This window comes from Akebia trifoliata, chromosome 12, assembly GCF_017979445.1.
Source record: "Akebia trifoliata isolate Shusen 1 chromosome 12, ASM1797944v1, whole genome shotgun sequence".
Lineage (NCBI taxonomy): Eukaryota > Viridiplantae > Streptophyta > Magnoliopsida > Ranunculales > Lardizabalaceae > Akebia > Akebia trifoliata.
In genome coordinates, this window is record NC_141386.1 from 28,974,364 (window position 1) to 28,982,747 (window position 8,384).

Here is an 8,384-nt window from a genome sequence, read left to right on the forward strand (position 1 = left end):
TTATGCTCACAAAAAATCAACTTAATCTGAAACTTCTAAATCCGTCAAAAGTGATTTACAAATTATTGGTAAAATTTGACAAAAAGTCAACGATCCACATTCTAAATCACTTTTAATGGGGTTAGAAGTTTCAAATTGGACTGATTTTTTTTTTTTATATTTTAGATGATCTTCCCATCATAGAGATCAATCTCACAAAAAATCAGCTCAATCCAAAACTTTTAACCCATATTATGAAAATTTATTAATGTTACATTATTTTTACATATGTTTTTTCATATGTCTCATGATCCGTTCCCATATATATATAATATATATGAATTATGAAGGCATGCTAAGTCATTAAATATTTTAGTTCGACTCACTACTCAACTAACGAGTTTTTATCTAATGCAACTATCTAATCGACTTTTTCAGTTTTAGATAAAATTACAATTCAAATCATAATTTTAAAATATGCAATTCATGAAATAAATTAAAATAAAACTCACGACGCTCTATCATTCTGAGTATATTATATTCATGAAGATAAAGAAATATGCCTTAGGGTTAATACTAGAGCCAACTCCTTCGTGGTTCCACTATAAATAGATAAGCCAACATCTGTAACTAGACCAAACCAAGGTTTCTCAGTTCGGTCCTCTCTTTCCAAACTCTCCCAACATGGAGACTTGGTTTTTCATCTTAGCCTCTGTATGCGTCTGTGCAGCACTCAAATCCCTCTTCAATCTCCTCCATCACTCCCCCTCAAACTCTAATACTTCTTCCAAGACTGGAAAATTGCCACCAAGCCCTAAAACCATACCCATATGGGGCATTATCATGATTCTTCGCCAGACCTTTGCCGAGATAGAGCAAGATCTAATACAATACCGCAAAAAATTTGGTTCCATCTTTGCTATCTACATGGGCAAACGTCCAGCTATCTTCATCACCACCACCTCTGCTGCTCACAAAGCTCTCATCCAAAATGGTGCAGCATTGGCTGACCGTCCTGTCGGTCCAGAAACCCGGAGCATCATTAGTAGCAACCAACACACTATCAGCTCCGCCCTTTATGGTCCTCTATGGAGAGTCCTTCGACGTAATCTCTCTTCAGAGATTCTCCAACCTGCACGTATCAAGTCTTGGTCTAGTGGTCGCAGATGGGCTTATCAACTTTTGCATACCAGACTTCAATCTGATATAAAAAATGGTGAAGTAATTATGGTTCTTGAGCCTTTCCAGCACTCTATGTTCAACTTATTCTGTCTCATGTGTTTTGGAGATAAACTTCAGGAGAAATCTGTTCGTGAAATCGAATTTGCACAACATGCTGTCCTTACTAATATGGGTAAATTTAATAGTCTTAATTTCTTTCCTGGGTTGTTTGGTAAGATTGTCTTTCACAATAGGTGGAAACTGTTCAACTCCATGAGAAAACATCAAGAAGATGTTATAATTCCTCATATTAGAGATCGTGAAGCAAAGAGGAAGAACATGAAGCAGGTTGGACGTGATGAGGAGTCTCTTGTCCCATATATAGATTCACTTTTTGATCTTATAATTCCAGATGATGGAGGGAGACATCTCAATGATGGTGAGTTAGTGAGTTTGTGTTCTGAGTTTATTAATGCTGGTACTCACACGTCGCCCACTTTGTTTCAATGGATCATGGCTAATATTATAATAAACCAAAAGATTCAAGACAGATTGTATGAAGAGATCATTGGAGTGGTGGGCCCAGATGCTGAGTTTGTAACAGAGGAAGATCTACAGAAGTTGCCATATGTCAAGGGACTTGTGATGGAAGGACTGAGGAGACACCCACCTTTGCACTTTGTGCTGCCTCATGGGGTTGTAGAAGAAATCACAATTGATGGGTATGTGATACCAAAGAATGCTAATGTGAATTTCATGGTAGCAGAGATGGCATGGGACCCACAAGTGTGGAAGGATCCATTGGAATTCAAGCCAGAGAGGTTCTTGAGTGAAGAGTGTGACATAAATGGTACAAAAGAGATAAAGATGATGCCTTTTGGTGCAGGAAGGAGGGTATGCCCTGGTGCAGGTTTGGCTATAATGCATATTGAGCTTTTTATTGCTAACTTGGTGAGGGAATTTAAATGGATGGGTGTTGAGGGAGAGGAGATCGACATGACTCCAAAGCAAGAGTTCACCAATGACATGAAGTATCCATTGAGGGCTCGCATTATTCCAAGGAAGGTGAAGTAGGGTATTTTACAAGAAGTATGTGTGGGTTGTTTGTCTAGATTCTAGAAATAATTAAGCTGATTGAGCAATAAGAAGTGGAAGCTTTGGAGGGTCGAAGAGTCATCTCTTTTCTCCTTTGTTCTTGAATTCGTTTTCTTTGTTTTTTTCGTCTTTTAGATGTAGTAGTGGAAGCGTTTGTGTTAAATATTTTTATCTTTTAGGGATATGTACGAAAAAGTGATCAACTTTTGATGAATTTACGATTCTAGCTCGCTGTTCATTTTAATTATCAAAACGTGAACAATAACGAATTCAAAGGTTTTTAAAGTGACAATTTCGCAGATTTAAAGTGACTAATCATAATGCCACATCAACCATACAAAAAAATCTACCCCACTAAAATTTGTTGAAAATGGGAGGTTCAGTGATGTCCATTTTCAAGGTCTTGGATCATGTAAAACACACAGGTTTTTTTTTTTTTTAAATCCAATTTTAAAAATCCAATGTTCCGGACTTGTGAAACCACTATAATATTTTTGGTTTACAGTGGCAGTTATAACAGCGGATAATTTTATCCGGCGCTATAAATACATTTTTTTGCAACGGATTCTATTATCTGCCTCTATAGATATATCTTGTGCAGCGGATTACTTTATCCACCGCTATAGGAACCCGTGCTTACAGGTCTGTTCTTATTGAGTGCATATACCAGCGGATAAATGTATCTGCCACTAAAAAATCAAAAAAAAATTTAATATAAAAAGTTCTGTTCAGGTGGTTCTTTTATCTAATTTTGTATAAATTGAATCTAGCAGCGGACTAATAGATCCGCCACTAAAAAAATAACCTTTTAATATATAAAATTCTGTTTAATGAATTCTCTTTATCAAATTTTTTTTATTGAATATAACAGCGGATTAGTTATTCTGCCACTAAAAATAATTTTTTTTAACAAGTTCTATTTATTAAGTTTTTTTAAATTGAATATAGCAGCGGAGTTTTATATCCGCCACTGTAAAATCATTTTTTTTTAATATAAAAAATTCTATTCAGTGAGAGTTCTTCTCTTTTTTTTTTTCAAATTGTTTTTTAATTGAATATAACAACGGATTAATATATCAGCCACTAAAAAAATTAATTTTAAATTTTTTTAAGTTGAATATAGCAGCGGATACGTATATCCACCACTAAAAAATAAAAAAAAATTATATAAAAAATTATGTTCAGTAAGTTCTTATCTTTATCATTTTTTTTTAATTTAAAAATAGCAGCGGATTAATAAATCCGCCAGTAAAAATTAATTTATTTCTTTTAAAATTAATATAGCAGCGGAGTTTATTATCCACAGCTGTTGTTACAACATTTCCCCTCTACTTCGTCTAGTTATAGCAGCGGATTCTTATTTCTGTTGCAGTAGGGTTTTTTTTTTTTGGTAGCGGATGGATGTGGCCGCTGGTATAGGAGCCATATAACGAAGTGCTGCTTTTTGTAGCGGATGGATGTGGCCGCTGCTATGGGAGCCATATAACGAAGTAGGGTGCTTTTTTCTTGTAGCGGATAGATGGGGCCGCTGCTATAGGATCCATATAATTGATCGAGATGTGTTGCAGCGAAAAATAGAGTCCGTCCGTAAAACTTTTTAAACGAAAAGGCAAAGGGCGCGAAATTGTTTTCCCTCTTCCCTCTCATTTTCCCTCTCTTTCCTTCGTCTGTCACTCTCTCTCTCTCGTTCTCTCATCTGTTGGTGCTTGTGCTTGTGAGATAACTTCGACAAGTTGTATTGCAAAATCTGGTAAGCTCTTACTCACTCTCTCTCACATCTCCTTCTCTCTCTTTGCAACCCATTGATTTCTATCCAACCCTTCAAAATCCATGGAATCAACCACCCAAAACGACAGAAATTTCAAACCCTATAGTTTTATTGATTTTTTATTTGGATTTCTTTTGGTAATTGTGATTTCGATTGATTTCAAGGTTTAATGGAATAGATCATGTTGTTCTCGATTCAAAGTTTAAGTTTAATCGAATAAATCATGTGAAACATGTTGTATTTGAGGTTGATATAGATTTAGTTGGCTATTGTGACATTATATCTTGAAAATGTAAGGCATCCTGAAACACTGCAAATGGGAATTCTTACATACTTTGGAAGTAACTATTTGAATGAAGTTTTGTATTACCATCGCCATTCTTTTCTTTTTCTTATGAAATTTCCTCGATTTATTAGTTTTTGTTACCCTATTAAACTGAAAAAGATTTAGTTTACGATTTGTTCTGGAATACTTCTCAAAACAAGTGAACTTGTTCCTTCCTTCTCATATGCTTTTCTAATATGATTTTTTTTGGTACATGTTTTCTGCATGAGTTACCTTTACTATTACATGGAAACTTGTACGGGTTCTATTGTGTTCATATGTTTGTGCTGATTGCATACTGCAATATCTTATTTTGTTCCTCTTGGATCGCAAAAGGTATTTATATAAGGATTCTAAGAAAGAAGCATGTAAATGATAAAACATCAATCTTCTTTTTTGTTTTGGATGGGGTAAAAGGAGCCTTTATTTCCTTAATTTCCTTAATTTTATAATTATACATATCAAATCTATCGCTGGTTGACAAAGATATCATTAGTCATTTTTGGTAATATTTTGAGTATCTTGGTTTTAATGCCTAGCTATATACAACAATCTTCATTTTAGTGTGATACTTAGAGATCTGAGGACATAATTACCATAAGAAAAGCAAAGATGGGTACAACACGTAGCTCCATCGTAGGATTTGGAAACAGTAGCAAATATATCTCTGATACTTAGAAATCAGAGGACATGAAAAAAGAAGCCTGTAAGGAGAAACAGAGAAGTGGGTGTATATATAGGCAATTAAGGATGAGGGAATCATCCTCATCCTTATAATTTACAAGGCTTCGAATTCAAAAGCTACACACTAATAATAAGGACCACTGATTTCAAATCTTGGTACGAGACATTGAGCTCCAATGGATTACCACATTGGCAATCCAACACCACAGTTCTCTATATTTCATGATAAAACTCAGATGAAAAAAAATATATTCAAAACAAATTATTTTTTGGACTTGATCCAAGGTGCTGAAAATGGTTATTTTATTTTTCAAAGTCCATAGAATTTTGTCCACTACATCTCTGTGGCATCGGATCATGGCTTTGGATTCTACAAGGTGAGCTCAATGACCCTTAGTAAGATTTCAAATCTTACTGAATTCATAAGGTTGGTCTTACTCTTTTATTACTATGTGCCCTAAGGGCACACGTTAAGGTGCATTAAATACACCATGGAAATAAGCATTTGAGGGTTATTTTGCTAAGAGAATTCTTTTTAAGGCATTTTTGCTAGGAAAATAAATTTTCATGGTGTATTTAATGCACCTTAGCATGAGCCCTTAGGGCACATGTTAACGAAACCCGGTTTAAAATCTCTACAATCGTTTAATATTCACAGCTGTTCATGGCTTGTGAAGCCTTGGCATGGGCATTGAATGAGTAGGGCTACGCTTTGAAATTCATGGCACATGCCTGAAAATCAGTTCAGGCCTCATAGTGTTTTGGGTTAACGGAGCCAATTTTGTGTTTTAGTCTTAATCTTTTTTTAGTCTTATCTAGAAAACTAAAAAGAGATTAAGTGGATCAAATAATTTTATTCTCCATGAAAAATAATTTCGTCCAATTTTCTCCATTTCAATGATACAACCCATATCCTGGAATTGAGCTAGTAGCCCTCTCATCCTACTAAGAACAACCCACGTTCTTTTAGCTCATGAATTGGCTGATATACATTGCTCGCCTCTGCTTTCATTCGAGGTGGTCATGTGGCCTAAGAGACAAAAACATTGCAACATATTGAAGAAGTCTACGATTATTATCACCATTTTCGATTACTTGAATCATTGGACCAGTTGTCCTCCTCTTGTAGGGGTGCCAAGCAAATTGGATGCAGCAATCCATGTTCGCCAATTAGAAGAGTAGTACCTAGCTGTTCTCTTAAGCCTTTCATTCGCAAATTTGTACCTAAAGTGATCGGTTATATATCGAAGATGGTTTGCATCCAAACCAAATGCTTCAGTTGCTTCAACGCAAACAAATGTGGCTGATGAGGCAGGAAGGCGGTCTATGAATGGGCGACGAAAGCACCGTGAAAGCTTGATTGTTTCTTTCTTTCTTTCTTTCACAACACATGCATACACAATCATACACATAAATATATAGATAGACAACTATTATTTTGAGTGACACATTGCTCACGTCATTTTCATTTAGTGGCTATATATGTCCTCAATAAAATTGCAATCATGTATTTGAATTATTTTTTGGGTGGGATGCTGATTAGGTCCTTTATTTTTTCGCTCTTTTCGTGATTCTTGAGGCCATATTCTACTCATCTTTCTTTCAATGCTTTTGGATTTGTTAGATCACCTCTAATGGGTCCCTTGGAGAATAATAATTGATGGTGGATGCCTTTGTTTACAACTTTTAATTTAATGGATTGCTCATATGACCATTGATTCCCAAGACCTCCAACTAACCAAAACGTGGCAGGGTTGGTTCGGCATCATACCTAGAATCTTTTTTGCTTGTTTTGGAATATATTAAAGCAAGAAAGCAGCTGTAAGTACAACAGCAGATTAAAGAGAAAGGTACTTCAACTACTATCATCCTTTTTTAGTTTTTTCAAACGTTTGGCCCACAAATGTAGACATCTCCCTCAATAGTTAGATTCTTCTATATGAGTTAACAATAAGAAATGACAGACATAATACACAAATTCAAGACAAATGGAGAACTTGCTTGAGAAAAGGGGGTGATGCCCCATCCTTCCTGCTTGGGGACTGGACCCATCATTTGATGGGTCCACAAGCATAATATTTTGGTCAATAGTTGAATAAATTTGATAATTGTGGTCACCATCTGACCTATGAATGTTTGTTTTCCTGGTTTATTATGTAGTTTCTGACAATCTGCAAGCATGAGAAACATAAGATGGTTGGGATCATTTAATTGGGTCCCTTTTTTTTAAGACTCAATGATCCAATATGGTGTCCCGTTCCTATAAAATAGGTTAGGTGTCTATGTGGCATGCTTTAGTTGGTGTTTAAAACACCTTGGGCTCCTAATCAAGTTGTTCACGTAGCCCAATGTGTTTGAACTCCAATAAAAATGTGCTATGTAGACACCTAATGCTTTTATAGGAATGGGACACCGTTCTGGATCGTGAGTCTTCTAGGTGGGATTCATTACATGGTCCCGTCTAACCTTCATTGTTGAAATGTCAGCTAACAATGAAAAAAGAGAAAAAAAAATAACAAACAAAAAATTATACCAAATTTGGCCAAGAACTGTTGAACCCAACTATATATAGTATGAAATACTAGAAGACCTCCAAAATTATCAGATTCTAATGATGATATCCCCTGTCCCTAAAAAAGAAAACCCGACAAGCAGGCCTGATCCCTTCTTTGTAATTAGGCTGTAAAGTAAATAAAGGATAGTTTATATTAAAAAGTTATCTTGGTTGAAAACCAGCAAATAGTGCATTTGAAATGGTAATTTATCTTTGCCATGTGGAAAATGTCAGCCTTACCCTTTTTGAAGCTAGTTTTAATAACAACTAGTATAGGACCTTTTTCAATATTGAATCATTGTTTAGTGTTCCTTAATGCAGCAGACCAACTGAACATATGGCACGAAGATGGAAACACTTCGAAGAGCGATCAATGAATTCTGATTCCAGTGATCAAACTCATGAATGCAACCCAAGGAAGACATCGATCGATCCGATCCGATCTAATCAACTTTTCTGATTTGTTGTTTGCCATTGTGCCCTTATTTTCTCTCCTTTAGTTCTGTTCAGACATGGGTGACAGGCTAAAAGTTACAACTCCCTTTGGAATATAATCTTGTTTGACTTTTATGATGATCCTAAAACTTTATACAGGTTAATTCTAATTGTTTATGTTCGACGAAACTGTTGAAACCAGAAACTGTATGTGACATTGTGAGGTGGGTGTCTGTGTAGATATTGGGAAGACCGATAGCCCGTAGCTCATTTCCATGGTGCATATGTCGCGCCCAAGTCTAAGGGGGTTGTTATTAACTTACTTTGCTTCATCTAATTTTCCATACGAGGGAGATTGCATATAACTTACTGTATTCCTTGAT

At 35.6% G+C, this 8,384-nt stretch overlaps 1 pseudogene; it reads left to right on the top strand.

The window, feature by feature from the left end:
* Positions 1-648: 648 nt before the first annotated feature.
* LOC147389328 (cytochrome P450 89A2 pseudogene) lies at positions 649-2,310 on the top strand (annotated as a pseudogene).
* The last annotated feature ends 6,074 nt before the right edge of the window (positions 2,311-8,384 follow it).